This window comes from Caretta caretta, chromosome 1 (assembly GCF_965140235.1).
Source record: "Caretta caretta isolate rCarCar2 chromosome 1, rCarCar1.hap1, whole genome shotgun sequence".
Taxonomy (NCBI): domain Eukaryota; kingdom Metazoa; phylum Chordata; order Testudines; family Cheloniidae; genus Caretta; species Caretta caretta.
Genome location: NC_134206.1, coordinates 234,735,460 through 234,763,047, shown reverse-complemented (window position 1 = coordinate 234,763,047; position 27,588 = coordinate 234,735,460). Strand labels below are relative to the sequence as shown.

Below are 27,588 nucleotides of genomic sequence, written 5' to 3'. Positions count from 1 at the left end.
AACAGAAGCAGTTATATTCAGCAGAATCCCCCTAAAAAAAAACCTCGTCGGCTTTCGCAAAAAGCACATGGGCACCTCTGCATGCAAAAATATTGCAAATTGCAGGTTTATCCAATGTAGCAAGACACGATTCATAATATTGTGTGGACACACTGTGCTATTCAGTAAGAAAATGCAGTAGTAAATCTAGCTTTTATTAATAGTTTTACATTTGTAATCTTTTCACTTCTGCAGTGTTTTGGTTGCTAGGTTTCCTGACTCCTCCCCACTATATTTTGAAATTATACTGAAAAGAAAAGAAGGAAGGAGTGATAGCCTTATAACTTCTCTCACATCTTCCATTCTCTTCTTTCCATATCTAGACCTCTAAGTTTAGCAATAACAAAGACAGGCATTTACTCCTCAGCAAATCATTCTCATGTTGTGTATTTTCAGTGGGAACAGTATCTTTATTTTTATTAGTACTTGTCTAATTTCTCAGTTTCCTTTTACAACCTAATCTTTATGGTATTTTCCTCAGACTTTTTGCAGAGAAAGTATACAATTGTATTGATTTAAATTTCAGGAAAAAGAAAAAGAAAAAAAGAAAGAAAACTCCTTTGAATAAGAGGTCCATTACACTTATCTAACATTACATTTCCTGTATTGAATTTGCATACTGCATCAATAGTTTTCAGAAGACTTCCAAGAAATAACAAAGAAAAGAACAAGAACACTCTATGCCAAGAACATCCCTAAAGAAAAAAACCTGCCATTCTTCTCAAGCACTAAGAAAACAGTGTTTTACCGCTCAGCGCTAACGATATCCTCCCTCATTAGAGAAATATCTGCAAGCTGTAAAGTATCTGCCCTGGAAAAGGATTCATGAATCACAACAATTACCTGCTTCTTTTGGATATTGAATCTGCTAATTACCCACCAAAGTTTGGATTGGACATCTGCTACCTGACTTATTTTAGTATCCACCACAGAATGCTTTTTGGCAAAGGTTTTCTGTTTTTCTCCTCATACACACTCCCCCACCCGCCCATAGGAAAATGGGAAATGAGTTGGTAGCCATCAGTAAACATTATGTAAAACTTGAAAACCATTGGCCTAAGGTGTCTGATCCCTGGATGAACTATCAAATTTCTCCATCCTTCAGGCCAAAGTGAGTATGAATGCAGGGGGGAAGAAAAGCGGCTGAGACAAAGAGAGAGTAATAGGGGAGGTGGGGAAATAGGCAATTAGGGATTCTACTGGGCTGAAAAATAAATAACCAGTAGCCCCTGATGTAATATGCAGTATAGTTTGGTAAGTATTAGGGATGAATCACAACATCTGGCATCCTAGGCGTTACTATTTATCTAAACTACCAATAGCATCTGTGTAAGCAAGTCTTGCCAGTATCATCGTCTAATGTAATCTTTTATGTTAGAAAATAAACATATGTTAGACAAGATTTTGGTACGACACCCCATTTTTGACACAACAGTTCAGTCCATGCTTCTTCCACAGAGAGAAAACTCAGCCCTGGTGTAAGCAAGAAGCACTCCCATTGAAATTATAAGGAGTTCTGCCCACTTCCACCAAGGCTGAATTTGCCCCAGATAGCTAGGATATCTGCAATGTATAAATGAGAGAGACAGCTGCATAATTTAAATTCACACAGAATCAGCGAGTCAGTGGTCGATCTGGGAATAGAACCCAAGAGTCCTAATACCTAGTCTCCTGCTCTAAACCCTAGACAATACTCCCTTTCTGGCATTCTGATTGGATGTGCCATATTTAAATTCCATTTATATTCATTCCCTAAATTTTAGCTCTAAAGTAGAAAAAGAGTAAGGGAAAAATATGAAGAAAAGAAAACATTTGTTTCTTTAAAACAAAGACCATGGATATTGTAAAGGTATTTTTCACATTTAAGAGGATGGACTGCATGACCTAATCCGTTTTTTATATCTGAAGCTTCTATGATATTATGAAATGTAGAACAACAAACCTTAACATAACATGGCCCATGATGCCATTTGTCTAACATTATACAAGGTCAAGACAAAACACAGAAAGTATCACCATGATTGACATGTTCTGTTTTTGTGTTTCATGTTTGCACTGAAGGAGGATTCAAAACTATGCTTTCAGCCTCAGAGATCTCAAGTTGAAATTTTGTGAATTCAACCATTCATGGATTTTCCAGAAAGAAAATGATAGGCCATTGTGAAGTCCCAGAAAGGTTGTATTAATTTGATGGCCACCCATGAGGCTAACAAAATAGTGAATAGCCATTCAGTTATGAAATATTCAGAACATACCTTCAATAGCCATAATTGTTAGCCATATGTAAGCCCCATTTATTTTGCTATTTCATAGCTGCAAAATTTGCTCCAGAATCCATCCCTTACTGAAGAATTGTAGAGAAGAATTTAACTTTTCTTTTTAAAAAATATTTAGTTTCTACCTCTCATGATTGTGAAGAAAACTTTCCAGAAGCAGATGTGCCACTCAACTGGGAGTCAGACAACTTGGTTCTAATTCTGGCGCTGCTACTGTCCTGCTATGTGACCTAGGAACATCATTTTCTCTCTCTGTGCCTCTGTTACCCCTCCCACCCTTTCTCTGACCTGTGTAAATTCATAGATTCATAGATATTAACGTCAGAAGGGACCATTATGATCATCTAGTCTGACCTCCTGCACAACGCAGGCCACAGAATCTCACCCACCCACTCCTGCAAAAAACCTCTCACCTAGGTCTGAGCTACTGAAGTCCTCAAATTGTGGTTTAAAGACTTCAAGGAGCAGAGAATCCTCCAGCAAGTGACACGTGCCCCATGCTACAGAGGAAGGCGAAAAACCTCCAGGACCTCTTCCAATCTGCCTTGGAGGAAAATTCCTTCCCGACCCCAAATATGGCGATCAGTTAAACCCTGAGCATATGGGCAAGATTCACCAGCCAGATACCCAGGAAAGAATTCTCTGTAGTAACTCAGATCCCACCCTATCTGACATCCCATCACAGGTCATTGGGCCTATTTACCATGAATATTTAAAGATTAATTAATTGCCAAAATCATGATATCCCATCATACCATCTCCTCCATAAACTTATCGAGTTTAATCTTAAAGCCAGATAGGTCTTTTGCCCCCACTGCTTCTCTTGGAAGGCTATTCCAAAACTTCACTCCTCTGATGGTTAGAAACCTTCGTCTAATTTCAAGGCTAAACTTCCCAATGACCAGTTTATATCCATTTGTTCTTGTGTCCACATTGTACTTAGATTGTAAGCTTTTTTGGGCAGGGGTTGCTTCTTACTCTGTGTTTGTACAGCACCAAGCACAATAAGGCTCCGACCTCAGTTGAGTGCTCTGGGTGCTACCAATGACAAATAACAAAAATTATCTGAATATAATTGTCCCACTCTACTCAGCACTGGTGACGCCCCAGCTGGAGTACTGTGTCCAATTCTGGGCACCACAGTTTCGGAAAGATGCAGACCAATTGAAAAAAAGTCTAAAGGACAGCAACAAAAATGATAAAAGGTTTAGAAAACCTGACCTATAAAGAAAGTTTAACAAAACTGGGCATGTTTAGTCTTGAGAACAGAAGACGGGGGGAGACAGTCTCCCAGTATGTTAAGGGCTGTTATGAAGAAGACCGTGATCAACTGTTCTCCATGTCCACTGAAGGTACGACAAAAACTAATGGACTTAATCTGCAGCAAAGGAGATTTAGGTTTGATATTAGGAAAACTTTCCAACTCCAAAGGTAGTTTAGCTCTGGAATAGGCTTCCAAGGGAGGTTATGAAGTCCCCATCTCTGGAAACTCTTAAAAACAAATTGGACAAACACCTGTCAAGGATGGTCTAAGTTTATGTGGTCCTGCCACAGTGCAGGGGGCTGGACTTGATGACTTCTCAAGATCCCTCTAGCCCTATGTTTCTATGATACTATAAACCAATGAAGAATCATCTTCCTGAGAATCTCTCTGAGACGTGTGAGAAGTCCCATTCATCCCAGTGGGAGGCTAAATCTGAAACCTAATTATGAACATTCAAATGCCAATATTGTTAACTATTTCCAGCTGTGACTGGCATTGCAGAAATGGTTAGCTGATGTGTTGATCCAAGATGCAGAGCTGAATACTGTGGCAGGGACAGTGGGACAGCCAGATCCAGCTGGGGAAGAGAACTAGGGACCAGATCCTCAATGGGAGTGAGATGCCTAATACCTAAGCACCTTCATTTTCAGTTTAAACCAATTTTTACCAAAAAAAAAAAGTACCAGGTTCTACAAAAAGTATTATTCTTTTTTTTCCTGATTTTCACCCTACTTTTGTATCATTCAAATATATAAAAAGTAACTTGTTTTATTAGGAAAATACAATACATTACATGAGATATATGTATTATGATAATAAATTAGTATGTGTGTATATGCAAAGCTGCCTGTTGAAATAAGGATATGTATTAGTCTAGAAGATACACACAATAAACAAACTCTGAAGTGTGTACGCATCTGAACATACTGATGAATCTCACGCCCACCATGTACACATGTCAAGCTGTTAGCAGAAAACGGTTTAAAGATCTGACACACTAAAATGGGAAGAAAATGAAAATCAGTATCAGAATACATTTCAGAACACAAAGAAGTATTTGAAAGTAAAAAACAAAATCAGGAGAAAAGGATGAAGTTGAGTGTATGCTCTGCAAATGGTATGGCCCAATTATTAAATGTAAATATTTGTAGGCTAACAGTTCTAAGTCTACAACAGTAAACTGTATATTCAAATGAAAAGTTTTATTTGGGGATTACAGATATATTATATTCTTAAACTCAGAAGTGGAATTGTGTTTTGAGTTCTGTTTTAGTTCTGCAGCAAATCACATTGAACTCCCTCCTGAATACTTTTTTCCCGTCCTTCCGTCCATCAAAATAAACCCCAATATTTACCCAGAAAAATTATTAATAGTTTTTTCCACCTGTTTTTGTTGTTTTGTAGTAATAAACAGCAAGAAATTCCCAGGAAAAGATAAATAAAATAAAAATTGAAAACGAAGGGCCCTACTCATACCTTTGAGGATCTGAGCCAAAGAGTTTAAACCCCCTCAAATAACGTCAAGTAACCTTTGAGCTAAAACAAAAGGGGGAGGAAGAGAGCAGATACATCCCCTCCCCATTGCTTATAGCATCTGCTGGATGCCCCAAACACAAATTGCTTCCTTTCCTGGGTAACATAAATCTCAAACGTCTCCTACACAGTCTTAAGCATTCCCTATGACAATTTCTAAAATGTAACTATACATTAACAGTACAGAATTCTCTGACATATTGAAAATGTAGGGGAAGCATAAAATGAATTGTATTTGATAGTAGCCTAAACTACGAGGATTACTGTACTGATTGTATAGCTCATTTACACATTTTTAATTCAATAAAAGTGACTGAACTAGAATTTACTTGAAGCTGTCACAGAATTTCCCGCTTTACTCAGAATTCAACAGAACGTCACAGACACTCGAGGGCCTTGATGCAAAAATTAGATTCAGCTTCCACACAGTACATAAGACCTTCACCCTGGGTATTGTACAAATAAATAAAATAAATGGATTCCTCTCTGTTTACACACACACATAAATAAGGAGTAATTCCATTGAAGTCAATGGAGATGAACTGGTGTAGAACTGGTCTGAGAGGGCAATCAGGCCCAGGGAATGTAAATTAAATCTCTATTAGCTTTGAAATGTAACAGCCAGTGATAGGCAAACATGTAAAGGATGAAGGTATATTTTTGTCAAGGATGTAAGCCACAAATTTAGATGTTTATCTGATGTTCACCCAAATTATACTGGTTTCTTCTGCTTCTTGGTGGACCTCATTTTTTAGGTAGACACTGTAACTGGTAGGTATGAAAAGGAGGATGATCTTCAAACTAACCATTTCCTATTCCCAACTTTGACGTAATATTGGACTGAATTTCTCTCTACAGTTACCCCATCTATAAAAGGCTGTTTTCCTTAGGACTTTTCAGAGGAATGGGGATTCATAATGCAAAGAGATCATTTACCACCAGTCCCTGTCCCACCAAATCAGCTCCAAGCATCCAACCCTAATGCCTGACCCCCATTTTATACACACACACACACACTTTACCCACAGTGGGCCCAAGCATCTTCAGGGTTCTGTTAGGGAATAAAAAGCTAAAATACTCTTTAATCGTGCACAAGTGGGGCACAGGATTTGACACACCCCATGCCCCCAAAGCTCTCATTATAAGAGAGTTAAAAAATGAGCCAACCTCAGAAATCTTAACTCGGGGACCAAATCTGCCACCCTTACTCCCGTGGAGCTTTGCCTCAGTGGCCAACCCTGATCAGAGTCTTCGCACTTACTTGAGAACTAATAGGACAGGGTGGCATTAGGGCTACGGTTCCACCATCTTTTCCACCCTGCCAGAAGAGGGGGGCACCTGCTGCATCCTCTTAAAAGCAGCACAGCAGCCATGTTTCCCCGTCAGCTGAGGACCTCTAGCAAGAATTGTGTCTCTCTTAGGCATGGTGCTTTCTGGAGCTCCTACTAGGACAATGCAGCATTGCACCACCACCAATATAGGAGAAAGACCCTAAAGGTACCATCCAGTCCTTAATATTTGTGAGACACCTTGAGATCCTCATCAGAAAAGCTCTATATAGGGGCTAAATATTTATTATTAATTATTATTATTATTAAAGGTAATGGATTAAATTCCCTGCTGTTGTACATGGGCACAGATCCATTGACTTCAACAGAGTTTCATCCACTTACACCCACAAAAATTACAGCCTAATCAATCTACCAGCATTTACCCACTCTTAGTTTAGAAGGACAATAAGATATCTATCATACCCAGCCTGCAGAATACTAGACGGTTATCACACATGAGCACCTCTTGACTTACACTATATATAACCTTTAAAAAATAAAATGAACCATTTGTTGCTATGAGAAAGTCTAGCAACAACTTTTCTCTGAACCTTTTTTTTATCCTGAACTTTAAAAAAAAGAAAAAGAAAAGACAATTGTCTGAGAACTAATCTCCTCAGAGTGATCAGATGAATTAAATAACTCGACTCAAACATTTATCCTTCATTAACAAAAGCATAAAAGAAAAGATTATGAAAAATTAGCCCTAACCTGCTGCTAAGCTTTAACTGTCACCTCAGAAGCCTACCACATTCCCTTTAATCTACCTAATGAATGGTTCGGAATTCCAGTCCTGAATTTGGAGGTTAGTTGTATTTTATACGATTAATAGGAGAGAATTAATAAAGTGCATTACAAACCAGTGACTAAAAGGAATGGGAGAGTTTAATAAAACCTTGCAAAATAAAGCAGTCAGGTGAATGCATAACCACATTTCTCTGAAGAAAGTGTTAGGTAGTGCTCAGAACTGGGGATCAGGGCTCAAGGCTTTTGTTTGTAGATCTACCAGAGACTCACTATGGGGTGTTAAACAAGCAGTATGCAGACAAATTTTCAACTTTTCAAAAGCAGCCACTGATCTTGGATGTCCAACTTGAGACATCCTACTCAAATTGGGCACCCAAACACTGTGGTGTTCAAAATCAGTGGTCACTTTGAACATGTTGTCCTTCGCCTTAATGTAATCAACATATCTATCTGTCAATGGGTACAATACTACATACCTCCCCTGCAGGATTGCTGGGAGGTTTAACTAATTAACATACTTTTAAGTGCTCGGAGATCCTTCAGTGAAAGGTACTGTAGAGATACAAAAAGTGTTTTTATATTTATGGTTTTCATTAGTCCTGAAGGTTCCTCGCTTCCAGGAATCCTAAAACCATATGAAGCACATTGTTCCACCAGACCTCCTCAGCTACTCAGTCTAGCACGTTTCCATGCAAAGCACTTGACTGATTGGAAAGAGTAATATTTTCCCATAATAATAAGGTATGGTACTTATAATGTAATCACAAAATGAAATGGGGTTAGATGGCAAGCCCAGGACAATATATTTCTCCCACTGCCACAAAGATCCTGCAGAGTCTCTCACCTCCACTAAAGGCTCCATTTTTCCTCTCATATACGTGGCCCCACTTCAACAAGGTACTTATACACATGCCTAACTCTAAGTGCATGAACTTGTGGAATCAGAACTCCTGCTGAAATAAGACAGCAAGAGAAGCTAATGTGTTTTGGAGTACCCAAACAGAAGCATCATGTCATGGATCAGAACAATACTAGTTTATCTCTACATGACACTGGTGAGGCCACTCCTAAAATAATGAACTCAGTTGTGGGTGCCCCAATACCAGAAAGACGTCACAAAACTGGAGAGATTCAATTGAGGAGGAGAAATTAAGGAGATGGGGAGGAAAGGCATGAGGACTAAGGATAGGGAGGGATACAATAATCATGTACATGTATTTGAAGGTTGTAAACACCAGTAAGGAAGAGGAACTGTTTAGTGTTCCCAGGGGATGAAGTAGAACTAACGGGATAAAAATAAGCAGAGGAAAATTTAGGATGAACAGAAGGAAATATTTCTTAATGGCGAGGTATGCCAGACTGTGGGAAAGACTCCCTAGAGAAGCCTCAACTGTTTGAGTAAGTTAAAACTAGACAAGACAAAACACTTGAGAATATACTGTAAGGAACAGTCCTACACTGCTGTAACCCAATAGGTGTTTTACACTCTAACCTGTATGATTCTGCTGACATCAATTGCCATTAGGGTGTGAATCAAAAATACAACCCCTAAATATTTTCAAAGGCATCATTACATCCAGTTTTCTACTTACTGCTTTCTAACAAGTCATTTTGGGGAAGAGTAACAATAACTTGAGACACCTCAATATAGTGATCAGTTCCTGCCAATTGGTGTCAAATTAATGAATATTCTTGGAGTAATTTAATTCTGGTGTTGTTATATGTTAACAGCAATAATACTTAGGCATTGGTAGAAGCAGTTTCTTCCGAGATGCTCAAAGTGCTCTACAAACCTTAACTAAATTCTAGATGGAGAAATCTGGGGCTGGAATAAGGATGGTCCTCTAGGGAAAACCCTGGGATGTGATTGGATGGGGATTCTCCTATGACTAAAGGGGCGTTAACAGGCCACTTCACCTTGAATGTTCCCTTAGAACAGTGGTCTCCAAACTTTTTTGATTTCACACCCTATCAGTAAAAAAATTTTGAGCATGCACCCCCAATATATGTATATTTATTTATGTATAAATTATATATATGTACTACTGTACTAATATATTATGTACATTATAAAACATACACAAAAAATAGAAATTAAAAAAGGATGAGATAAAGATGAAAAACAATATTTTTAAAATAATTTTTTAAATTTTATTTATTAACGGTACAAAAAAACTTTTTGCTCTCACTAAAAATATTATTATTAATATTTTAGTGAGAGCAATGTGATTGAATATACTTCATTATTTTTGAAAATCTTGGTTTAACACTTTGAGATACAGCAATTCGAAGGTCTGGTTCTAAGTTCAGTTTATTTTTCACCTTGGTTTTAATGGCTGTCATAGCTTAAAAAGATGCCTCACAAAGATATGTAGATCCAAAAGGAAGAAGTGCATTGTTGGCTGTGCTTACTACATCATGATACTCATTTTTCAATCCCATTCACCAATTATGCAAAAGTTTTTGTTGAAATTCGGCTAGTAAATTTCCATCTTCCCTGATGTCAATCAGTTGTTCTTGCAAACTAATCAGAAGGTGTTGCGTTTTTATATTTTTAACAAATGCGTTCAAAATCCATTGAAACTCTTCATTTGGAAGATTTTTAAACAGGTTAGAAAATTCTGTTTCCAAGGTTTTTTAAGTGTGCAGATATGAGAGTTTTTACAGGTGACACACTTACATCGTTTTCGGCAACAAAATTACATAACGATGGAAACATTTCCAAACATCTGTTTTCAAAATGCTCTCTCCATAGCACGAGTTTCTTTCGAAAAGCAATTATTTTCTCACTCATTGTTAAATCGTCACCTTTGCCTTGAAGGGACAGATTAAGTGTGTTTATTTTTTCGAAAATATCTGTTAGGTAGCATACTACTGACAGCCACTTGTCATCATAGAAAAGGTCAGCAAATTTGGAATACTTGTCTTTTTGTAAAAGAAAAATGTGTAACTCATCTTTAAGTTCGACAACTCTTTTAAGCACTTTGCCATGAAATAACCAGCGAACCTCTGTGTGGTATAAAAGATTTTTGTGGTCACTCCCCATCTCATTACAAAGTATTGCAAAGATTCTACTATTTAAAGGTCTTGTTTTTATAAAATTAACCACATCAATGACATCCTGTAGCACTTTGTGCACTTCTGGCTCCAACTTCTTTGCTGCAATAGCTTGCCTATGAATGATGCAGTGAATGAATTTCACGTGTGGTGCTATCTCGGTAACCTTATCCCGGAATCCTTTCTTTATTCCATTCCAGTCAAAGCAGCCGCTCCATCAGTGGTTACACTTACATAGTTTTTCCCATAAAACACTGTTTTTATTAAAGAAGTCATTTTCTGTTGAGAATATATCTTCTCCAGTACATCTTTCCTTTAGTGGCTCACAAAAAAGTAGTTCTTCGTGTATTTCATTATTGAAACAGAATCTAGCAAATACCATAAGTTGAGACGTGTTAGAAACATCTGTACTTTCATCCAACTGTATAGCAAACCTCCCACACTGCGTAATGTGTTCTAATACTTGTTTCTTCAAATCTTCAGCAATGTTTTCTATGCGTCTTCCAACAGTATTTGCTGACAAAGGAATGAATTTTAGTTTGTCGCCATATTGTTTTCCATGTATTATTTCATCTATTTTTACCGCGGCAGGAAGAATGAGTGTTTCCCCAATGGTATGCGGCTTTTTGTCTTTCGCTATTAAGTAAGAAACCTCAAAAGAGGCTTCTAAACATTTATCATTAAGTTTGGTGAAATTTTGTAAAGTACTGGATTGAGTATTGCATGACTTTAAACATCGCTGAAAAAATTGTAGAGGTTTGTCTTCATTTTCTGGATGCTTAGTTTTTAAATGTCTTGCGAATTGTGATGGCTTCATACTATCATTAGCTAATATCTCAAGGCACAATATACACTTAGGATGAGGTTCATCGTTAACGATAGTGGATGTAAATCCATATTTCAAATAGTCTTCTTGATAATTTCGAATTTTATTGGCCGACTTCTTGTCAGATCTGATTAGATCATCATTGTTTTTACCTCGTAATGTGGCTGATGAAGAGCTCGTACTAGGAGTAGGAGAACTGTCGGCTCTGCCATTTTCTTGTTGTTCACTTGTGCTCGCATTATTAGTATTATCTTCAATCTGCGGTTTCTTTGCAGGAATCTTTTTAAGCCACTTGTCCATTTTATGAGAGTTAGTTTAGTTAAAACTAGATAATATAATCCGTAAATCCATTTCACCGGACACACGTAAACTGCAATACGCTGAAAGCGAACGAATGAGTGAGGGAGCCCCATCAACCCCTCTGCGCTGTGGAACTCCCACCCTTCCCTCAGGATACCGCGCAGGGCTGGCTCCAGGCACCAGCGTAGGAAACACGTGCCTAGGGCGGCACGCTGTAAGGGGCGGCATTCCAGCCAATCTTAGGGCGGCGCTCCTCCAGCCGCCCTCTTCCCCCCACCCCCCGTGGCGCTCCTCCTGCGGCACCACCCTTTTGCTCCAGTGGCCCCCAATGGATCGTCTTGCGCACCCCCTTGGGTGCGTGCACCCCGCTTTGGAGACCACTGCCTTAAAATGTAAGCTAACTACTTATGCTAAAGTATCTGTTTGATCTTATATTTGGCTGTGACACTCTTAGGCTATGTCAGCAAACTTATGTCACACAGGGGTGTGAATATTCCATGCCCTGAGAGACATAAATTATGCCGGCATAAGGGGTAGTGTGCACAGCGCTACGTCATCAGGAGAGTTTCTCCTGCTGACAGAGGTACCATTGCTCATTGGGGATGGTTTAATTATGTGGATAGGAGAGCTCTCTCCTGTCAGCATAGAGCAGCTACACAAGAGATCTTACAGCAGCACAGCTGCATCGGTATTGCTGTGCCCCTGAAAGCTCTCTAGTGTAGACATGGCTTTGGCACCTTTCCCAGACCTGAAGAGGAGCTCTATGTAGCTTGAAAGCATGTCTCTCTCACCAACAGAAGTTGGTCCAATAAAAGATATTACCTCACCCACCTTGTCACTCTAAGATCCAGGCAGCGACATGGCTACAAAATAAAACGTTATCAATATAATTTTAATAACTTTTATTTCTAGGGCAATATCCTGCCAATATGCTCAGGGGACTGTAGTTTATTAAAAACTTAATAAAATACTATAAAACACTGTGATAAAAGTAGATGACTCCCATTTTACAGATGCAGAAACAGAGAGACTAAGTGACTTGCGTGTGACCACTCTGCCAGGGGAAGAACCAGGATACCCTGACTCCATATCCTGTGATTTGGAAAAGTTTAGTTTTCAGACTCAATGTTAGCTATTTATATGGCCCTGATCCCTGCAGTATTGGACCTCAAATCCTTTAATGTATGTATTCTACCCAACACCCTGGGTGGTAGGGCAGTATTATCCCTATTTTACAGACAGGGAACTGAGGCACAGAGAGACTAAGGTACAATTTCCAGCTTGAGTAGACTACCTCTCATTGAGTTGATGTGCTAAAAACAGAAGTGTATCAGCAGGGGTGTGACAAGTTAGCTGCCGCCAAGTACAATCCCATCTGAAACCTAAAGCATGTACTCAGGTGACCAGTCAGTCCTGCCACTCACACTGCTGCAGCTACTTTTCTATGTTTAGTGCTCTCACTCAATCAGCGCTAGCGTGGGCATGTCTATCTGAGCTGGAAATTACATCTCCAGCTCAAAGTGTAGACGTAGTCTAAGTGCCTTGCCCAAGGTCACAGAGGAAGTTGGTAGAAGAGCAGGCAATTGAACACAGGTCTCCCATAACCCAGGCTAGCATTGGACCATCATTTCTCTCCCACACCAGCAATATATATAAAATTTATCTACTGACTTTTTCAATCCCTGGCATCATTATAAAAGTCTTTACATTCTTTTAAGTCTACAGATAGGCAAAACAGTGTGGATCAGACCCTCCTCGTCCACCAAAAAAACTAAACCTTTCACCCATATTTACAGATAAACTCAAAGTACATCCTTTTTTAGGTTCGGAAATGTACAGATAACTCTATTTACAGTGTCACTGGTGAATGAAGTTTTTTAATCCACATAACAGAGGAAGTACACAATTTCCGACAACTGCCACTCCATGGTTTCTCTGGTGTGTTCTACTTACCTGGCCCATTCAGCTCTTGACACTTCATCTGTCACTCTCAAGAAGGTTGCCCAATTGTACTAGAAAATCTGTAATGTGGACAACTGTCCACTCAGAACTGCACTGAGACCACTAAATTCATTTCATATTGGCTAGGTACAAGTTCTCATATGGTTACATTTTCTACTTATTTTCTCACTTGGGCTAGATTTGAACCAGCAACATAAAATTAAAAGGTTCTGCAGTCCAGTACCAAGCCCTGAGCCACCCATTCCCTTGCCTTTAAGTATATTTGTAAAAGCTTTTCCTCATTTTTTCTTTAATGAATCCTTCAATGCTCTGTCTAAGCCAGCCATACCATAGGATTCAGAGTAGCAGCCATGTTAGTCTGTATCCATAAAAAGAAAAGGAGTACTTGTGGCACCTTAGAGACTAACAAATTTATTAGAGCATAAGCTTTAGTGAGCTACAGCTCACTTCATCGTATAGTGGAAAATATAGTGGGGAGATTTTATATACACAGAGAACATGAAACAATGGGTGTCACCATACAGACTGTAACAAGAGTGATCAGGAAAGGTGAGCTATTACCAGCAGGAGAGCGGGGTGGGGGGGCAGGGAAAAAACCTTTTGTAGTGATAATCAAGGTGGGCCATTTCCAGCAGTTTACAAAAACAGTAGGAGGGGAAATAAACAAGGGGAAATAGTTTTACTTTGTGTAATGACACATCCACTCCCAGTCTTTATTCAAGCCTAAGTTAATTGTATCCAGTTTGCAAATTAATTCCAATTCAGCAGTCTCTCGTTGGAATCTGTTTTTGAAGTTTTTTTGTTGAAGAATTGCCACTTTTAGGTCTGTAATCGAGTGACCAAAGAGATTGAAGTGTTCTCCGACTGGTTTTTGAATGGTATAATTCTTGACGTCTGATTTATGTCCATTTAGTCTTTTACGTAGAGACTGTCCAGTTTGGCCCATGTACATGGCAGAGGGGCATTGCTGGCACATGATGGCATATATCACATTGGTAGATGTCATAGAGCCTAATAACATCAGCCACACTATTAGAGGCTCGTTCATCTGCACATCCACCAATGTGATATATGCCATCATGTGCCAGCAATGCCCCTCTGCCATGTACATTGGTCAAACTGGACAGTCTCTACGTAAAAGAGTAAATGGACACAAATCAGATGTCAAGAATTATAACATTCATAAACCAGTCGGAGAACACTTCAATCTCTCTGGTCATGCGATTACAGACATGAAAGTCGCTATTTTCAACAAAAAAATTTCAAATCCAGACTCCAGCGAGAAACTGCTGAATTGGAATTAATTTGCAAATTGGATACAATTAACTTAGGCTTGAATAGAGACTGGGAGTGGCTTAGTCATTATGCAAGGTAGCCTATTTCCCCTTGTTTTTTCCTACCCCCCCCCCCCAGACGTTCTTGTTAAACCCTGGATTTGTGTTGGAAATGGCCCACCTTGATTATCATACACATTGTAAGGAGAGTGGTCACTTTAGATAAGCTATTACCAGCAGGAGAGTGAGTTTGTGTGTGTGTGGGGGGGGTGTGTGAGAAAACCTGGATTTGTGCTGGAAATGGCCCAACTTGATTATCATACACATTGTAAGGAGAGTGATCACTTTAGATAAACTATTACCAGCACGAGAGTGGGGTGGGAGGAGGTATTTTTTTCATGCTTTGTGTGTATATAATAAGATCTTCTAAACTTTCCACAGTATGCATCCGATGAAGTGAGCTGTAGCTCACGAAAGCTTATGCTCAAATAAATTGGTTAGTCTCTAAGGTGCCACAAGTACTCCTTTTCTTTTTGCGAATACAGACTAACACGGCTGTTACTCTGAAACTCTGAAAGATGTCATCAATGTAGCGCAAGTAGAGTAGGGGCATTAGGGGACGAGAGCTGAGGAAGCGTGTTTATTTCCCCTCCTACTGTTCTTGTAAAGTGCTGGAAATGGCCCACCTTGATTATCACTACAAAAGGTTCCTCCCCCACCCCCCGCTGGTAATAGCTCACCTTTCCTGATCACTCTTGTTACAGTGTGTATGGTAACACCCATTGTTTCATGTTATCTGTGTATATAAAATCTCCCCACTATATTTTCCACTGTATGCATCCGATGAAGTGAGCTGTAGCTCATGAAAGCTTATGCTCTAATAAATTTGTTAGTCTCTAAGGTGCCACAAGTACTCCTTTCCTCCATACCATAGGAGCCCCTGAATTGAAAATAGACTCTTTGACCTTTTATTCTCAGGCCAGGGAATGAGGCATGCCATGCAGCAATACACTCTGCCCCTGGGCAGTACTCTAAGTAAGTTACTTGGACAGCATCCCTTGCCAGCTGATTCACAGAGTGGAATCTGCATAAGCTCTTGAAAGGAGATGCTCATTAGTATTCCTTGCCAGAGGCAACATGCTACAACTCAGCAAGAGGAAGGGTCAGAGGAAGGGGAGAAAAAAAAGGCAAAGAATTGAAGGCCTCATAGAACAAGTCAGTACCCCAGGACAAGTGGACCCTTTGTTAATGGAAGAAGAACAGACCATTCTCCACTTGGAAGAACTGTTAAGATAGAATGAAAACAAGGAGATATTCTCTGTTCTATTTTTATCAATAACCCAAGAGTATCAGACTAGGGTGGCCCCTTTCCCTAGGAAACTTGCACAATTTAATGGTGCCAAACAAAGAGTACCGGGAATTCCAAGGAAGATCACCCCTCCTGCTGCAGATGATGTAATGGTGAAAAACTCTCCATTCAGTTTTAAACATTGCAGGGATATATTCTCTTTCTAATCCATCCTCTTTTCCTCTGCCCTTCCCCCTTCTCCAAACCCCTGTACCATCCTCCCCTTTTGCGATGGAAATTTCCATCCTCTTTACAAGTGAAGGCTTTTTTTGCTAACACTAGGAGCTGTCTGAAGACTACAGTGATGCATATGCTTTTGTTTGAGAGCATGCATCACCTGCCATTCCCCTCCCCAACTTCTTGTAAAAGAAAAAAAAGATGGTGAGGGAGGTGGTTATGTTATAGTTATTCATTTTCTTTTGCTCTAAATGATATATCACTTTTCCTATTAGGATTTAATTTGCTTTAGCATGAAGGGATCAGCAAGTGAGTTCTGTTTTAATTAGACAGGTACTAAACAGTTTGATAGTAATTTGAATACTGACAAGCTGGAGTGTTCACTGGTCCATGAACAAAAATGATATTACAGTGTTCAACCTCCTTGAAGGAAAAAAAAGCCTTTAAATATTTTACATACAGAAAAGAAACAGAAAGGAGAGATGTGCTGAATGGTCTGATGAAATGTGGGTGCCATTACACAGAGGTTAAACCTTGTAACTACCAGTTTGTATTGACATCTGTCCACTAGCTGACATGCAGTATCTGCTGAATTTAGAGGGGTGAAGTTAAAATTAAAGAAGAGGCTGCTGTTTTAGTAATGTCCAGAGAGTATCCCCTCCGTGTTCATTACCAGGATTTTGGAGCAACTAATACAGACACCAACTCCCAAGAGGAATCTAGTCCAAGTGCCATACAACCCTGTGTGTGCTGAAACTGGAAACTATGCGAGTGTTTAGTTAAGTTTAATGGCACTAATCCAGCCATGCTATTGGTTCCTTAGCCTAGTACTCAGTCTTAATGTGTTCATTCAAGACTTCCATATTAGTTTTCTCTTCCTTGTTCTTTCTAATTTTCACTCCTGACCTCAAGTATCAGAAAGTGGGTTCCCTCTCAGACTTCTTTGCCCTCACTAGGGTTTCTACCAACTGAGCATTTTTCAATTCCTTCAAGATTGCTACTTATGAATTTTTGCTGGGTTGTGTGGAAGTCATTATCATCTTCCACTGCCTCCTTGACTCTCATTTTCATACCTCCCATATGTCCTCATTCTCCTCCCTGCCATCCTATAGGCAAATCATGCTTCAGGCTATGTCATTTGGCCCAGCAGGAAAAGGAATGTCTCCTTTGCAGTTTCTCTGCTGTTGTAAGCCAGCCAAGAGAATGATCATGAGCAATGCATTACAATCCTCTCTCTCACACACATCCTTACCTCTCTTAAAGGCAAAAAATGTCATATCCAGCTTCTGAATACCCAGACCATAATGGTCCACACAGTGTTGAACCCGGGTTTGTTCACCATACAATGTCCCCACCACCGAGCCATTGGGTTGATCCAAGAGAAAGACTGCATAATTCAGTCTATTCCTTTCATCAGAAGTTATCTTTGCTTCTATCATTTGCATCTGGGTAGACATTTTGTCATGTCTCTCTGGTACTGAGACAGGTAATGTGGCATCTGTAACAACAGGAGATGAGGGAATAAACAAAGCAAAACAAAAATACAAATGTAATGTTAGAAGTGCCTCACCAGTGGCAGTGGACTTGGTGAGTTGTCCCTCTCAATATGTGCCCATCAAAGACATCTGGCTAATAGCCTGTATCATAGCAAAGCATTGTCTAATCTCTAGGTGCAGAGATTTCATTTTACATCACCCTGAACAAATGGTACATATGCTAGTTTTAAGGGTAAGAACAGCCATTTCAAAGAAGCCTAAGGGACTTGAATTTCAATGGAATATGAGTGTCTAACTCCCTTAAACTCCTTTGAAAATCCCACGCTAAATATTTAAGTAGGAACTTGATTGAAGAAAGCAGTTGTGTTCATTGAGAGGCCGTATGGTCTAGTGATTATAGCAAGGAACAGAAGTTAATACTGGATTCTGTTCCTGGCTCTATGCCTTAATCACAGTGTGACCCTGGTCATTTAGCCTCTATGCTTCAGGTTACCCATATATAAACCAGATGAATACTCGTTAGTTCACAGAGATAATAGTGAAGCTTATTTTAACTTCAATTTGTAAAGTGTTGGGAAGCCCCTAGATGAAAAGTACTATAAACACAAATTACTGGTGACTGTGGGTCTCTCTCTCTCTCCCCCCGACTCCAAAATATGCACAAGATTTTCATTTCCTCACCTCCCTCCTCCCGCACCAGCTTCCCATTAAAAATGCCCTTTCTTTTGTAATTCCTCCACTTGTTTGAGCTCTTGGATATTTCACTGAAACTTCATTCAATCACCTCACCCTTCTGGCCTAAGCAGAACTATAATGTAATCTTGAATCCAATGGGAGAAGATATAGTCACATAAGAAAAAAAAATAAATAAATAGGCAACTACAGATTCAATTCCCCATTGCTTCACGCAGTTTGGTAACTTCATCCAAATAGAAATTACAGGGGGGCATGCTGTTGCTGCTACAACTCCTTCTGCTGTTATGACTAGAGACACTGGAGTTCTGTACAGAAAACACAACTCCTAAAAAACAACAGGGTTTCATGCTGGTTGTTATAATAAGAGTATGACACACAGACACACTGGTAAGAGAGACTGCTATTTATTTCCTGGCCTCAGTCATCTGACATGGATCAGGGTTACAATACACATGGCAGGGTCAGTTTCCATCAACACTACTGGCCCTGAGTAGGAAAACATTCTTACCCAGGAAGGGCACTTAAGTACATGCTTAAGTTTAAGCACATGCTTAAATCCTGCTGAAGTTAAAGAAATATAGTATAGCCAGAATCATGGGGCAGCACCTAGTTTGCATTTTGCCCATTATAGAGTATACATTTCATATTGCATTCTTCTTCACCCCCAACTCCATCCTCCTGGACCTTCCCTTCAAACCTTCTCCAATCTCCCACTTCTCACCTCCTGATCTCTCAGGAATGTTCATGCAATCTCAGAAAGATCACAGCCATCCATGACCTCAATTTCCTGCCCTTTCCATCCTGTTCTCACAGAAACCAAGGTCTCCCCTTCTGACACTGCCTCTGCACTCTCTCTCCTACAGCAGCCTCCCATTTATCTTACATTCCTTCCCTCCGAATTACACTAAAAAGACCATGATGGGGGTATTAAGGATCTTGTTTCCTGATCCCGATTCTTTCAATCCCATGTGACTACTCTCTCCTCCCCCTCCATATAGGTATCATCCATCATCCTCTTGATTTCTTGCCATCCCGTCCCTTCCAGCTCACCAATATTGCCAGCTTCACCACCCGTCCTTCCCACCATGATCAACCTTTTGTATCAAACACCCTCTCCAAACTAATCCATAAGTCCACTTCCATCTCCTCCTTCAAATCCCTCAACAAGAGTTACTTCTACCATGATGGCTGGTAGGAAATTGCCAAATGACAATGGCTAGGTGGATGGTCAGTGAGGATTGCAGATACCTCTATTTTACAACACAATGGTTTTAGATGACTTAGAACCATCAAGCTGGATATGTTGCTGTTACCCTAATGTTCCTGCTACACTAAACATTGTTTATTCCACCCACTTGTAAAATCCTTTCTTAAACTGGATGGTAGGTAAAATTTTCTAAAGCACTTAAGTAACTTAAAAGTCTAAGTCTCATTTTCAAAACTGACTTGAAAGTCAATGGAACTTAAGCACCTAAGTGCCTATGTCACTCTTGAAAAGGGATTTAGGTGTTTTTGAAAATTTGATCTGTTAAGCTCTTCAGGACAGGGACTATCTATTTCTTTGTGCTTGTACAGCACCAAGTGCAACAGGCCACTGATTCTGACCGGCACTCTGGGCACTACTGCACTACATATAACAACACGAGCACTCAACATAACTTTCTATCACTGTGCAAAATCTAGAAGTGCAAAGCTCAAACACCTGCATGTTATGTGCTGCCCTAAACTGTGCTCTCAGCAATGCCACTGCAAACCCGTTGATGGCCAAGGGTCTCCAGGGGTGTAGCAGAGTGCAGTTTGGTTCACTGCATATGCATCTCTTACATACCACTGCTCAGCAGATTCATCTGTTGAATATGGGGAATACCTGTTACTTTATTTAAAGTGGACTAGGAGGGGATTAAAAAGTTGACTTGATCCAAACTCACTCAGTCATTTTCTGGTAACTAACGTGGGCTCAGGGGGTGCTCAAGTGCTCTGCATCTATCAGGATCAGGCCCTAATGCAGGTTCAAAACAGCCATCTTGATTATTTTTGGTAAATTGATGAGAATAGGGCTTTCTGCCTAGCGTGTGTACGTATACAGTCTGACAGAGAGAAAACAACTAAAGAGCTGGAGGGATGAGACCTCTGGGTGTGACTGCAACAAAAAACTCAGCTTTACTGATCGGGTAAGGTTCAAAAAGCAAAATGAATCTATTGAAGTCAAAGAAGTTACAGTACAAATCATTTGAGCTGATTGAAATTAGTACAAATCATTTGAGCTGATCCAGATTTCTGGCTTGCGAGAAATGTTGATATTTCAGAATTTGGGCTAATTCTCAATCTGACCAAAACCAAACTTTTCAAAATTTCTTCTGAGCCAGAAATCCACCTCAAATTTCATTTTGAAAATTCTGCTGCAGGGGAATGACATGGACTCCAGGGGTTTCAGACCTCTGGGCCAACTGGTTCCCTGGGCTGCCTGACTCCTGAGCAGACAGCCTGGGGACCCAGTTGGCTTAGGAGTCTGGAGGCCCAGGGATCCACAGCCTGGGGCAGTCCACGTGGTAGGGCTGCCCTAGAGCTACGGACCCTGGAACCCTCGGGTCCCCAGCACTAGGGCAATCCACATGGCAGGGCTGCACTGGATCTGCGGACCTTGGAAACCCAGGATTCCTGGTTTCAAAGCAGTCCATATGGCAGGGCTGTCCTGGACCCTTGAAGCTTGGGGTGTGCAGCAGCCCACCAGGCAAGTTGGCAGGGAACCAACCAAGTAGGTTTTCATTGGAAATCTACCCTGGCAGGCAGAGCTCTGCTGGAACCCTGCTCACAAGTCAACAAAAGTTTGCTGAACAGGACTGTTTTATAAATTCAGAAATTTCAGGTTTGCCAGACTAGTTTTTGCAGATGGAACTCTTATGTCAGCAAATGAAGACCAGCTCTAAAAAGGGGCTCGGCTGGCTAAACACCAAGTAGCGGAATGAGTGCCTATGAGTATGTGAAGGGTATAAGTACTAGGAGAGACAAATTAGTTAGGCTCCAAATAAACTTAAAAGGAGGGATGATGCCATGCAGTAACTGTACAGTTATGATAAATGCATAATATTGTTTGTACTCCTGGATTTTTAAAGACCATTGGGTGAAATCCTGGCTCCACTCAAGTTAGTGGCAAAATTTCAGCTGACATGAATGGAGCCAGGATTTCACACACTAAGAATGGCCATACTGGGTCAAACCAAAGGCCCATCTAGTCCAGTATCCTGTCTTCCAACAGTGGCCAACACCAGGTGCCCCAGAGGGAATGAACAGAACAGGTAATCATCAAGTGATCCATTCCCTGTTGCTCATTCCCAGCTTCTGGCTAACAGAGGCTAGGGACATCATCCCTGACCATTACACTTCTCTCTCCTGCCCAAGATGTCACTTCAGACTTAAGGCTGTTATGGATGACTTAAGTGTGCATTTCTGTAGCTTTATATGTTTAGATTTCTTCAATGTTTAACCTTAATTCTGCTGCTTAATTTCCTGGGTTTATAATACTTGTTTGCAGGATAATTACAACAATGCTATAACGTTTCTTTACCCTAAATTACTCATACATACTCTCAATCCCAACTCCTTCAGAACATAGTTTTTCATATGCAAATAGTCATAAAACCAACAAAAACTAGGAGCCAAAATCCAGCTCGAAGACTTGAACCCACAGCTTTCCATAAATCTTGCCCCTGTAGGAAGGCAAGCACCCATGAGTCCCACTGGAATTAAGCCTGTTTAATTGACCATGTTATGACTCACTCTCTTGTGACTTGCAATGTTATTTTCTCATTTAATGTCTCTGAGAAACATGTGAGGGGTATTTGTGGTGATAGGTCAGCTCACACCACAAAGAATTGTACACAACAGCCTAGTGTACTTGCGTTGAGTGAGTTATTTACTGCCCATGAGAATTTTTTTTTAAAAATACAAACAAATAGACAACAACTCCTTTTGTTACTGTTCTTCTTTTCAAGTCTCAGATGCATCACAAGACACTTCAAGTTAAAAACATGAACAATAAAAGCAGACCAATGCCAGCAATCCAGTCATATGCTTCTTGCATTTACATAAACTGATCATGTGTTGTCTCCTACAGTTCGACAGGATAGAGATTTGTAGGTTCTTCAGAGCTTTCTGGGATACTCTGTTTGTGGCTGGTACAACTTTTGCACCTCAGGAGTTGGGACCATTATCAGGACACGTGTTGGTACTGTTGCTAGCTCTGCTCAAATGGGAAAATTCCCAGGCATTTTTCTACGACCATGTTGATTTTCAGTTCTACTTTCACTTTGAATGCAGATTAATCTGGATGAAGATCAATCAAGGGGGTAAATTCTACTCTCTTATTTACACCAATTTAACTCTATTGACTTCAGGAAAGCAGAAGGAAGTAGATTGTGATTCAGTCAGTTTCTCCAATACATACAGTATCAAAAGTGTTGTTTTCAGAAAGTGGGCTCACTAAAATTAAGCTTTATAAGAAAGCGACCTAGTTGCACATTCTGATGTAGATTGGCAGGTCTGCCTGGATTTCTACAATCAAGACACAGTTTTGAACTGAGGCACTTTAGCGCATTTCCTAAATTAAGGGCCTGATCCTGAAAACACCTATTACTAGATGAAAGGGTTATTTCCATGAATAGCTCCACTAAGTCTATGAGCCTATGTCTACACTGCTATTGAAGGTGTGATTTGCAGTGTGTATAGGCCCCACTGTGTTAGCTCTAATCTAGTCATCTTGATAAAAACATCCATGAAGATGTAGCAGCCCTGGTTTCAGGGCAGGCTAGGAACACTAGCTAGTACATACTCAGGGGGACCAGATGAGCTTGTACAGCCAGTGCTGAAGACTGAATGCTGCCATATTTTCACTGCTATTTTTAGAGAGCTAGCTAGATTAAAACTAGTACATGTCTGCCTTCCTGAGCTACAAATCACACCTTCAACTGTAGTTTAGATGTATCCTGAAACTACTCAGGGTGGTAAGCAGTACACTAAACCGGTAGTAAGTGCTTACAGGATTAAGGCTCAAAAGGAGAAACACCAACATATTATACATAAAATCAGTCTTGATCCATTACTACATTAGACTGGAATGCATTGGATTTCTTCTCTTCCCACCAAAAATATTTCTGTGTGTCAACACATTTTTCTTCCATGGATACAATCTCCCTTGACTAAAGGCTTGGCTACACTTGCAAGTTAGAGCATGTTAAATCAGCCCTGGGCACCCTAACTCCTGAAGTGTCCACACTGGCAAGGCACTTAGAGCGCCTGGCCTCTGCAGCTGGAGCGCTCCTGGTAATCCATCTCCATGAGAAGCATAAAGCTTGCTGTGCCTTGGCTGAAATGCACGGGTGTCAGTGTGGACAACGTGTTGCATTACAGCGCTATGATTGGCCTCCGGAAACATCCCATAATCCCCTGAGGTCAAGTGGCCACTCTTGTCATTGTTTTGAACTCAGCTGTAGGAATGCAGATATCCCCTTTCAAAGCTCCGTTTCTGACAGCCGGCTGCTTATCTGCTCTGGAACAAAGCAACCCATTACTGTGGAAAGCTGCTGCTGTGAGTGTGAGAGAGAGAGAGAGTGGCGGGGGGAGGGGAATCTGCTGCTGTCTGAACTTACAAAACAGCATGCTGAAACACTCTCTGCCCCTCAAAACACACTGTTCCTCCCCCCACCTACACACGCAACACACTCCCTGTCACACTCCACCACCCCCCTTTGAAAAGCACGCTGCAGCCACTTGCCCACTGGGATAGCTACCACAATGCACTGCTCTTTGTGGTGCTGCAAGAGCTGCTAATGTGGTCACACCAGTGCGCTTGCAGCTGACAGCGTAAACACACAGTGGTGTTTTCCTTGCTGCGGTCTCCGGAGGCTGGTTTAACTCCCAGCGCTCTGCACCTGCAAGTGTAGCCAAGCCCTTAATGTCCTCGAAATTCCTGACTTAGTCTTATTTTATCCAAGCTCCTCAAACTAAGGGAGCTTCAGATAAATGGGTCTGGTTTTGCAACCTCTCTTTCAAACAGAGAGGCAGCAAAACCCAAGGTGGTTTTTGTGTGCCAAAATATCATTTTGTCTGTGTGTGTCGTAGGGAGGAAGGCATTTTGGAATAATCCCACCAGTGATGGCTCAAATCAAAGCCCTAATTTATTCCAACCTCCAAAGATATCTCAGCTGAATCATTCAGGTGGGGCTCCTAATTTTACTTACTTACTTACACACACACTCATCCACGTGATAGGGGGAAGCCACACTGTTGCAGTCAGCTACAGCATCCCACTTGCTTTCTACCTCCCACAAACCCAGATAATTTTTTTCTTTAAAAACACATTGAAGTTGCCTTTCGAGATGGGCAGCAGCGCCGCCTGTCCCCCACCTTTGTGGACATACCACAAGAGCAGTCGCCACTGCTGCTGCTGTAGAGACCTCCTCCCCTCGGACTGACAACCTGTCTCAGTGTTGAAAAACAGTTCAAGGTAGCACTCGAGACCAAACGTGCCATTTTCCTTGTCAAAATGAAAGCTGTAAATTTGAAGCCTAATGCTTAATGTATCCAGATATTGAACACAGGGACTTTTATCCTCAGCTTAATGGTCTGTCTAAAATCATCAAAAAAGATTACTTAAAAATTCTAGGTCCTCAAAGGTCCTATAAAAATTGTGTGAAGCATTAGTTTTGGGTTGTTTGGGGTATTTGGGGGTGGGGGAGAGCAAAAAAAAAATGAACTGGAAAATATTTGTGGAGAAAGAATATAATCTCCTTTGTCTTGAACCCATGGGACCTGCAGGTAAATCTCTCTAAATTCAGGAGGCCAGATCCTCAGGCAGTGTAAATCATCACAGCTGCATTCACTTTAATGGCAATTTGATGTTTTGCACCAGGAGGGTATCTTTCCTGGGGGTTTCATTTAAAAAGCTGCGTGGTGATGCGAGATCTTGAATATTGCCTTGTCGTCCTTCAAAGCACCACTGGTTTTCTTTAGGATTTTTGTTTATTTTGCTAACTTGGGTTAGGTGTCTGTCTAAGGATTTGGAGGATCTGTTAGTTTAGCTTTCCAATGTTTCATTGGGAAAAACGGCTGTACTTTCTGCATCTGATTGTCAAAAATGCTTTAAAAAATCCCATCCTGTTTTTCTCCCCCCTCATGTTGAATTCCTGAGATACAGAAGAACCGACTGGCAGAGCTTTCACTGTGGATTTTACAAACTTTCTCTTGTCTCTCAAAAAAACAACCCCCTCCCCCAGTAATATACATCTTCCAAGTACATTATTTCAATGGGCTAGATGCAATAGTACTGGAGCAGGGATTGCATCTTATGCCAATGAGCCCCCTTGTGCTCAAGGTAAGATTCATCTCAAGGAAGGGCAAGCAGCATTACCATTACCTGCCCTCAGAAAATGTAGGCTTTAATACATAGTTACTATTCCTCACATACACTGAAAATCTGCATAAGTTTAAACTGACAAATATAGCTCATTGCTCACTTATTTCCACTCTTTCCCTGCCCACTCCCACCCCCACCCCACACACACACACCATTCTCCCATCTAATTTAGTTTAGCATAGCTTAAATACTTGTGATTTTGGACTTGTATGTCTAAAAGCTTTTGAAGTGTGCTGGCATTCACTTATACCTGTGAACTACATTGTGTTGCATGCATTCAAATGTCTGTCTATAGCTTGCAATAAAAAGAACTATTACAAAAATAAGCGTGCATGGATTATAGACTTCATTTTGAACTGTTGGTAAATACAGTGTTTATATCTAAGGCCATAAGCTGCCATTTGGAATCATCTTTAGGAAAATTTCCTACTTGATTGTTTGTTTCTCCATTGTTATTTCCCCCCCTTTTGTTTAAGTTTCTCTTTTAAAACGACAAAAAAAACCCACAAAAACCACACAGAAAAGAATATTTTTTCATTAGTCAAACTGAGATAAATTATCAGCCAAAATAAATTCAAATTTAAACCTGTTTTGTGTCCATAAGTGGCCCTTCTGGGAAGCAGTCAATCCAGGACAAGAGTGTGATATTCTGGAACCTCATGGGCTGCCAATATCGAGATGCCAATAAAATAAGGTAAGAATGGAGTTGCAATCTTGTTTCTCCAGTCTTTTGACACCTGTATTGAAATCTTAACATTATTTAAAAAATAGCACTAAGCAAGTCTTAAAAACTTCCAGGTCTCACGTGATAGAAGCATCCCAAGATGTGGATGCTTATCTGAAGCTTAGCTAATGGAACATTCTCAGGGTCTTGACCTCAGCTGCCGTAAATCAGAAAAATGTCTTCAAAGTCTGAGCTACACCAGTTTATACCAGCTGTGGATCTATCCCTGAACCTGCAAAACCTTACCAAGTTTTCTTGCAAGATTTCTGGCACCCCCACTTTCAAATCTGGCTAAGAATATCACAGGAGCAACTTTTTTTTTTTAAATTAGTAGTGTTTCAACCCTTCCATTCCCTGCAGGAACTCAGAACCATGGTGATGTGCCAAAATGGACAAACTTACCTAACCTTTTTAGAACCTTAAAAAGGGTTTGGTCATAGCTCAAGTCTAGACATGGGCAAAGGTTTGGGGGCTGTTATTTTTTCCAAAACCCAGTCTAGTCATTCCTACATAAAGGTAGTTCTGTTTGGTGTAAAGTTGGATGTTACTTGTAACCGACTAAAGCATTTCTTCCATAGTCTTATCTCCACAAGTAACACTGCCCAAACATATAAATCCTAGCTTAAAATCAGCTGCAAACAGACATCCATTATGTCAGCTTTCATTTAAAGCAGGTAGTTTGTAGCTGATATTTAAAAAGGACAATAAGCTTATCTTCACAATAACTGTCTTTTTAAAGACAAATTTTGTACACCGGGAAACAAAACAAGTGCAAGGTTTGATGTACCCCAGCAAATCCTATAATAATTCTAATCAGTTGTCAGTTAAGAAGTGTCTTGTAAAGAACTGTGTGGAATTGCTACTGTCTATTACCTGTGTATATTCCTCTCGTCTCAGTTGAACATTTAAAAAAAACAACCTATAATAAATGCATTCAATAATTGTTTGAATTGATGCTGTGCATTCTGTCATAAATGGTTTATGGATAACCATCAATTCGTTCTGCTCATCACTCTAACAAGTTCAATGTACTACTCAGAGCAAAGGATGACTATTTATTTAACAGCTCTTGGCAGGAAAATTTGTTGCGTGCCACAACTTTACAAAGAACATTAAAATCAATGACA

The 27,588-nt window shown here is 40.3% G+C and overlaps 3 long non-coding RNA genes across 4 annotated transcripts in view; 1 reads left to right on the top strand and 2 right to left on the bottom strand.

Annotated features, from left to right (window-relative positions):
• The window catches only part of LOC125625133 (uncharacterized), a 197,653-nt gene that overhangs the window by 166,276 nt on the left and 3,789 nt on the right, over positions 1 to 27,588 (bottom strand). The gene's annotated exons all lie outside the window — the stretch shown is intronic.
• LOC125625138 (uncharacterized) overlaps positions 1 to 27,588 on the bottom strand; it is a 39,906-nt gene that overhangs the window by 9,479 nt on the left and 2,839 nt on the right. Inside the window, exon 2 of the long non-coding RNA XR_007353468.2 lies at positions 17,387 to 17,632. This is a non-coding gene — a long non-coding RNA (uncharacterized LOC125625138). The remainder of the gene's footprint in view (positions 1 to 17,386; positions 17,633 to 27,588) is intronic.
• LOC125625141 (uncharacterized) overlaps positions 1 to 27,588 on the top strand; it is a 102,207-nt gene that overhangs the window by 72,029 nt on the left and 2,590 nt on the right. The window contains exon 2 of the long non-coding RNA XR_007353469.2: positions 26,342 to 26,431. This is a non-coding gene — a long non-coding RNA (uncharacterized LOC125625141). The remainder of the gene's footprint in view (positions 1 to 26,341; positions 26,432 to 27,588) is intronic.